We start from the raw sequence: 8,163 nt of genomic DNA, 5'->3' as shown, positions 1-8,163 counted from the left end.
CTCTAATCCAGGCAGCATCCTGGTGAACCTCTTCTGCACCCTCTCCAAAGCCTCCACATCCTTCCTATAATGAGGGCGATCAGAACTGCACACACTACTCCAGATGTGGCCTAACCAAAGTTTTACAACTGCAACATGGCTTGCCAACTTTTATAGCCATTGCCCCAACCAACAAAGACCCCTAATCCGAAGCCTCCTTTACCACCCTATCTACTTGCGTTGACACTTTCAGGAAGACTTGCACCTCGAGATCCCTCTGCACATCAATGCTTCTACAGGCCTTGCCAATTACTGTGCACTTTCCTCTTACATTTGACCTCCCAAAGGGTACCACCTCCCACTGGTCTGGATTAAACTCCATCTGCCATCTCTCTGCCCACATTTCCAACTGGTCTATATCCTGCTGAATCCTTTTGAAAGCCTTCCTCGTTATCTACAACTCCACCCATTTTTGTGTCATCAAACTTATTAATCAGGCCATCTATATTCTTGTCCAAATCATTTATCTACATCACAAACAGAGGTCCCAGCACTGATCCCTGCAGAACACCATTGGTCACAGGCCTCCAGTCAGAATAATACCCCTCCACCACTACCCTCTTCTTCTATGGCCAAGCTAATTTTGAATCCAATCTACCACATTACTGTGGATCTGACAGAAACTCAGCTCTAACGACTTATTCCTGCTCCAAATTCCTGCATTTTTTGTCAGAGGTTAAATACTTTTTAATGATTTTGATTGGAGACTCACTAGTAAGGGGGGCGGACAAGAGATTCTGTGGCCACAGAAGAGATGCCAGGATGGTGTGTGGCCTCCCAGATGCCAGGGTCAAGGATGTCTCTGAGCAGATGCAGAACATTTGGGGGGAGGGTGAACAGCAAGAGGTTGTTGTTATTTGTACCAACGTGTACATCAGTAGAAAAAGGGATGAGGTCCTATGGAGTATAGGGAGTTAGGAAAGCAGGACTAGAGGCATAGATCGAGTGGACAGTCAGGGACTTTTTCCCAGGGCAAAAATGGCTCCCACAAGGGGGCATAATTTTAAGGTGATCGAAGGAAGGTATGGGGGGGGAGGGGGGGAACGTCAGAGGTAAGTTTTTGCCCCCCCCCCCCCCACACAGAGTGGTGGGTGCGTGGAACGCACTGCCAGCAGAGGTGATGGAGGCAGATACATTAGGAACATTTAAGACTTAGATAGACACATAAATGATAGAGAAATGGAGGGAAGGGTTACATCTTAGAGCTAGATAAAATGTTGGCACAACATTGTGGGCTGAAAGGCCTGTGTTCTATGTTCTATCTCATGGGTGGTAATCTCAGGATTGCTCCCAGTGTCATGTGTGTGACTAAGGAGCAGGATTCAGGTTCTTGGACCATTGGGATCTCTGGGTCAGGAGACCTGTAGGAGGAGGACAGGTTGCATGTGAACTGGAGGGGAACCAATATCCTGGCTGAGAGATTTGCTAGTGCCACTTGGGAGGGTTTAAACCAGACTGGCAGAGGTTGGGACCTTGAGCAGTAGCGTGTCAGAGGAGAAGTCAGGGGCAAATACTGTAGCCAATGAGAACAAGTTTAGCAGACCGGACAGTCAGGAGCACAGTAAAGGGAGAGGAAAGACAGCTGGTTTAAACTGCATTTAAACTGCAAGAGACTTTGAAGAGGTAAGCCAGATGAACTCAGGGTGTGGATTGGCTCTGGTGACTGGGCTATCTCAGCCATAACAGAAACATGGCTGAGGGAAGTTCAGCTCAATGTTCCAGGATACAGATGCTACAGGCATGGCAGAGGCACAGGCAAGAGAGAAGGGGAGTTGCCTTTTTGATAAGGGAGGATATGACAGCAGTGCTTGGAGAGGATCTTCTTGGGGGAATCATCCAGTGAGGCCATATGGGGAGAATTTGGAAACAAGGGTCCCATACTGATGGGGACTGTATTATAGGCAACTTGAGGGGCAGGTGTGCAGGTTGCAGATAGGGTAGTATTGAGAGAATTTAACTTCCCTAATATTGACTGCATCACTCATTGTGCACAGGGTTTGGACGGGATGGAATTTGTTAAATGTGTCTAAGTTTCCTTAATCAAAATATAGAGGGTCCTACCAAACAGTGCAACACTCCTCTTGGGGGAAAAAGGCAGGGCAAGTGACTGAAGCACTTTGGCTCTAGTGACCATAATCCTATTAGTTTTAAAATAGTTATGGAGAAAGATAGGACAGGTGCACAGGTTAAGGTCCTAAACCGAGGCCGGGCCAATTTTGGAGGCATGAGCTGGGATCTCGCAGTGGTCGATTGGGTGGGACTGTTTGCTGGAAAAGGGATGGCTGGCAAGTGCGAGGCTTTTAAGAATGTAATAGAGTCCAGGGGCAGCAGTGCAGGGGTACACAAGTGGGAGATCAGGAGAGCAAAAAGAGGGTATGAGATAGACCTGGAAGGCAGGGTTACATAAAATCCCAAGAGAATCTGTAAGTCTGCAACAGGGACTGAAGGTACAAGGACATTGGAGGCTGTTGGGTGGGTGGTAACATTCCATTTCACTTCTGTTCACAATGTACATAGAATACGTTAAGCTCTTTGGGGAGGGATATACTGTTGTTGGTGGTGCTGCCTGACTTCGTTGGTTATAGCGTGTAACCACTGCCACAACCGATGCTGGTCTGGGACTCGATTGATGAAGGTTGATACACCAGCAAAGGAGAAACCTCTCCTATCTGAGTGCCTTGGTAACTGGGTTGGCAAAGATGGTTTGCTATAGTAATCCATGATTTGTTTTAGGGAGTGGTTCATAGTTATCTCACTGCAGGTGACCTCCATGCTGTCTTGGGGGGGTGGGGTGGGGGGGGAGGGGGGTTGTGTTGCTAGAAAACATTCTGTATTGTGATTTTTCCCCATAGAGTTATATGGCACGGAAAGAGACTCTTCGGCCCAACTCATCCACACTGACCAAGATGTCTATCCAAGGTAGTCCCATTTAATTGCATTTGGCCCATATCCCTCTAAACCTTTTCCTATTCACGGACCCGTCCAAATGTTTTTTTAAAAATATAATTGTACCAGCCTCTACAGCCTCTGGCAGCTCGTTCCATACACCCGCCTTCCTGTGTGTGAAAAAGTTGCCCCTCAGGTCCCCTTTAAATCTTTCCCCTTTCCTCTTGGACCTACCCCTCTAGTTTAAGACTCCCCAATTCTGGGAAAAAGACGGTGACCATCCATCAAGTCAATGCCCCTCATGATTTAAAAACCTCTACAAGGTCACCCCTCAGCCTCCTTTATTGCAGGGGAAAAATGCCCCAGCCCATCTGGTCTCTCCTTATAACCCAACGCCAGCTGGCCAGGTATTGCATGGTTGAGTCATAGAGCAACACAGCACAGATCAACCACAGTGCCCACCTAGCTAGTCCCAATTTCCTGCATTTGACTCATATCCCTCTAAGCCCACCCCTCCATGTACCTATCTCAGTGGTTGTACCTGCTTGTTCCATGTACTCACCACACTCTGGGTGAAAAAGTTGCCCCTCAGGTCCCTTTTAAATCATTCCCCTCTCATCCTAAACCTATGTCCCCTAGTTTTGGTCTCCCCTCCCCTGGGGAAAAGACTGTTACCGTCCACTTTATCTATGCTTCTCAATTTTTAAACACATACATTCTCCTACATTCCAAGAAATAAAGTCCCAGCCTGGCCAACCTCTCCCTATAACTCAGGCCCTCAAGTCCCAGCGACATCCTCATAAATCTTCTCTGCACTCTTTCCAGTTTAACCACATCTTTCCTGTAACAGGGTGACCAAATCTATACACAGTACTCCAAGTGCAGCCTCACCAATGACTTATACAACTGCTACATAATGTCCCAGCTCCTGTACTCAATGCCCTGACTGATGAAGGCCAGTGTGCTAAACGCCTTTTTCACCACCCTGTCTACCAGTGATGTTGCTTTCAATAAGCTATGCATATTTACTCCTAGGTCCCTCTATTCCATTACACTCCCTAGTCCTACGCTGGTTTGATTTTGCAAATTGCATCACCTCACACTTACCTGTATTGAAATCCATTTGCCACTCCTCGGCCCACTTCCCTAACTGATCGAGATCCTCCTGTAATCTACGGTAACCTTCTTCACTATCAACACCTCCCAACTTTGTGTCATCCACAAACTTACTGATCAAGCCTTGTGTATTTGCATTTGCATCCAAATCATTTATATAAATAACAAATAACAAGGGTCCCAACACCAACCCCTGCTGCACACCACTAGTCACTGGCCTCCATTCCTTGAAACAACCTTCAGCCACCACCCTCTGCTTCCTACCTCTGAGCCAATTTTGAATCCACTTAACCAGCTCTCCCTGGATTCCATGGGACCTCACCCCAGACCAGCCCACCATGCAGGACCATGTCGCAGTCCTTGCTAAAGTCCAAATAGACAACATCCACTGCCCTACCCTCATCTTCTCTCTTGGTTACCTCTTCAAAAAGTTTGTCAAGCACAACTTTCCACATAGAAAGCAATGTTGACGACTCCTAATCAGATTTTGTCTATCCAAAATAGACAAAAATGTTACCAAAATACTACCAGCACACCTCCTGTCCCATCAGTGGTCCAAACACCTTCAACCATTGCCACACAACCAAAGATGCCGACCAAACCACCCCCTGTCCACGCTCTGGTAAATAAGACCAGGAGCCTGTGCTCCTTCTCCCTGCATATGAACAAAACTGAAGTGTTAGTATCTGGTACAGAAAGTGCTGGTCTGAGGAAATAGGCGAGTTCAAAGATGCACCCACAGTCACCATTGCAGACGTCAGATCAGCCTTCAGGAGAGTGAATCTGTGGAAAGCATCTCGCTTGGATGGTGTCCCTGGCCGTGTCCTTAGATACTGTGCAGATCAGCTGGTGGGGGTATCTGCAGTCATTTTTAATCTCTCCCTTCTTCTGAGGTTCCCACCTGCTTTAAGACCACTATCATCCCGGTACCTAAAAACAAGGGAATGTGCCTGAATGACTACCGCCCACTGGCTCTGACATTCACCATCATGAAGTTCTTCAAGAGGCTGATCATGGCACACATTAACTCCAGCCTCCCAGACAACCCCGACCCACTGCGGTTCGCCTACCACTGTAACAGGTCTACAGCTGACACCATCTACCTGGCCCTACACTTCTCTGGAGCATCTGGACAGTAGGGACACCTACATTAGACTATTGTTTATTGACCACAGCTCCACCTTCAGTACTGTACTTTCAAGCAAATTCATCACCAAAATCTGAGACCTGGGAGTCAACAATTGCAACTCTCTTTGCAATTGGATCCTCTACTTCCTGACCAACAGACCACAATCAGTGAGGATAGGCAGCAACACCTCTGGCATGATTATCCTCAACACTGGTGCCCCACCAGGCTGCGTCCTCAGCCCCTTACTCTACTCTCTATATACTGTTACAGATTAGGTTACTATTGGTGGATGTCCCTTTAAGACATAGCACAGTAGTGTGTGCGCGTGGGGCATGATTACAACAACAGGAGATAAGGACATGATGACTTTTTGGGGGGAGGGGGAGGGCTGCCTGCTGGTCTCTGTATCGATGGATAAAAAACAGTAACTGTGCCTGTCACTACAATCCACGTATGGATTTTTGGAAGAATCCAGTGGAGTCCACTTTGTCGTTAACCTGTAGAAGGAAACAGGTATTTGTGTGGACGGCCACATCTCGAATGCCTTTCAGGATGGCAGATACTTCAGAACAAAGGAATGGAGATCATCAGTGATTGAGGTGTCGTTTGGGTTCCATCGTGGAACATTTGGATTTTGTATTTTCTCTCTACATTTCCTCTTCAGTCAACGGTGGTTGTTGAAGAAGCCTTTGCTCACGTTTCACCTTACGGCTTGCTGAACTGAACTTTGAGAACTATTCCCGGACTTGGAGTTTGGGAATTTGCCACACACACACACACACACACACACACGAAGAGTTTAGTTTCTGGGGTTAAGGTTTAAGATCTAACATTATTTACTTCCAACATTCTTTTTACTTTCAGTTTCTTATTATCATAAGTAGTTATTAATAAAATAGTTTCTAACACCCATACATGACTCAGTGTGTTTCTGTTGTTGCTGGTACGTGACAATACTTATGACTGCGTGGCCAGATTGTGCTGTAACTCTATCTACAAGTTTGCAGATGACACCGCCATAGTGGGCTGTATCTCAAATAACAACGAGTCAGGGTATGGGAAGGAGACAGAGAGCTTAATGACATGGTATCATGACAACCTTTCCTTCAATGTCAGCAAAAAAAAAAGAGCTGGTCAGTGACTTCAGGATGTGGGGGCGGGGGAGGGGGGACATGCTCCTGTTTACATCATTGGTGCTGAGGTCGAGAGCTTCATTACCAATAGCTCGTTCTGGTCCAACCACAGGTATCTTGGCCAAGAAAGTGCACCACTTCCTCAGGAGGCTAGGGAAATTTAGCATGTCCCCTTTCACCCTCACCGGTTATTATTGATGCACCGCAGAAAGCATCCTATCCAAATGCATCATGACTTGGTATGGCAACTGCCCTGCACAGGAACGTAAGAAACTGCAGAGTTGGAGAGACAGCTCAGCACATCACGGAAATCAGTCTCCCCTCCATGGAATCTGCCTACACTTCTTGCTGTCTCAGTAAAGCAGCCAGCAGAATCAGAGACCCCACCCACCCCATACATTCTCTCTTCTCCCCCCTCGCATCAGCCAGAAGGTACAAAAGCCTGAAAGCACGTACCACCAGGCTTAAGGACAGCTTCTATCCCGCTGTTATAAGACTAGTGAACAGTTCCCTAGTACGATAAGATGGTCTCTTGACCTTGCACCTTATTGTCTGCCTGCACTGCACTTCCTCTGTAGCTGTAACACTTTATTTGGCATTCTGTTATTGTTTTTCCTTGTACTACCTCAATGCACTGGTGTAATGAAATGATCTGTGTGGATGGCATGCAAAACAAAGTTTTCCATTGTACCTCGGTACATGTGACAATAATAATAAAAAAAACCAATAAACCAAATGCTGGTAGATCCTGTCCCTCAGAAACCTCTCCAGCAACTTCCCCACCACTGACGTCAGACTGACCGGCCTGTAGTTCCCTGGCTTGTCCTTGCTACCCTTCTTAAACAACTGAACAACATTAGCCACCTTCCAGTCTTCAAAAACTTCACCAGTCACTAACAATGAAGCAAATATCTCCGTAAGCACCTCTGCAATTTCTCCTCTAACCTCTCACAAGGTCCGAGGATGCACTCAGTCAGGCCCTGGTGATTTATCTACCTTAATGCGTTGTATGGCTGCAAATACATCCTCCCTGCTAACATGAATGTTCTCAAAAACATCTCCACGAGCTTCCCTTGAGCAACCATGATTTTCTCCTCAGTAAACACAGAGGAGAAATATTCATTAAAAATCCCACCCATCTCTTGTGGCTCAAGACATAGGTGGCCCCGCTGATCTCTCCCTGACCATCCTCTTACTCTTAATAATATCTCTCGAACTTCTTGGGATTTTCCTTAACCTTACCTGCCAGATGCATCTCATCCCCTCGCTTTGCCCTCCTGATTTCCCTCTCAAGTGAGTATTCTTTATCTTTTTAGTCATCAAGGGATTCATTCATCCCCGACCTCCTAAATCCCATGTATGCTTCCTTTTTTCTGACCAGCGCCTCAATTTCTCATCGGCCAGGTTTCCCTAAACTTGTCAGGTTTACTCTTCACCCTAACAGGAACATGCTGTCCCTGGATTCTTTGTATCACACACTAATCCCATTTTGTTTTAAAATGACAGATGGAGTTTAATCCTGATAAGAGTGAGCTGATGTAAGGTTTAATAAGGGTAGGGCACACACAATGAATAGGGGAGTGTTGATTAACAAAAGGGACCTAGGTGTACAAATTCAAAGATCCCTAAATGTATCAGCATAGGTAGATAGGCAATGAAGACAGTATACGGGATGCTTGCCTTCATTAGCCAGGGCATTTAATATAAAAGCAAGGTCTTGGTACAACTTTATAAAACTTTAGTTAGGTGACAGCTGGAATACTGTGTACAGTTCTGGTCACCACACCATAGGAAGGATACTAGTGCACTGGAGAGGGGGCAGAGGAGGTTCACCAGGATGGTGCCTGGGATGGAGCGTTT

Source organism: Pristis pectinata, chromosome 24 (genome assembly GCF_009764475.1).
Source record: "Pristis pectinata isolate sPriPec2 chromosome 24, sPriPec2.1.pri, whole genome shotgun sequence".
Classification (NCBI taxonomy): Eukaryota; Metazoa; Chordata; class Chondrichthyes; order Rhinopristiformes; family Pristidae; genus Pristis; species Pristis pectinata.
Note: the sequence above shows the minus strand (reverse complement) of the source record.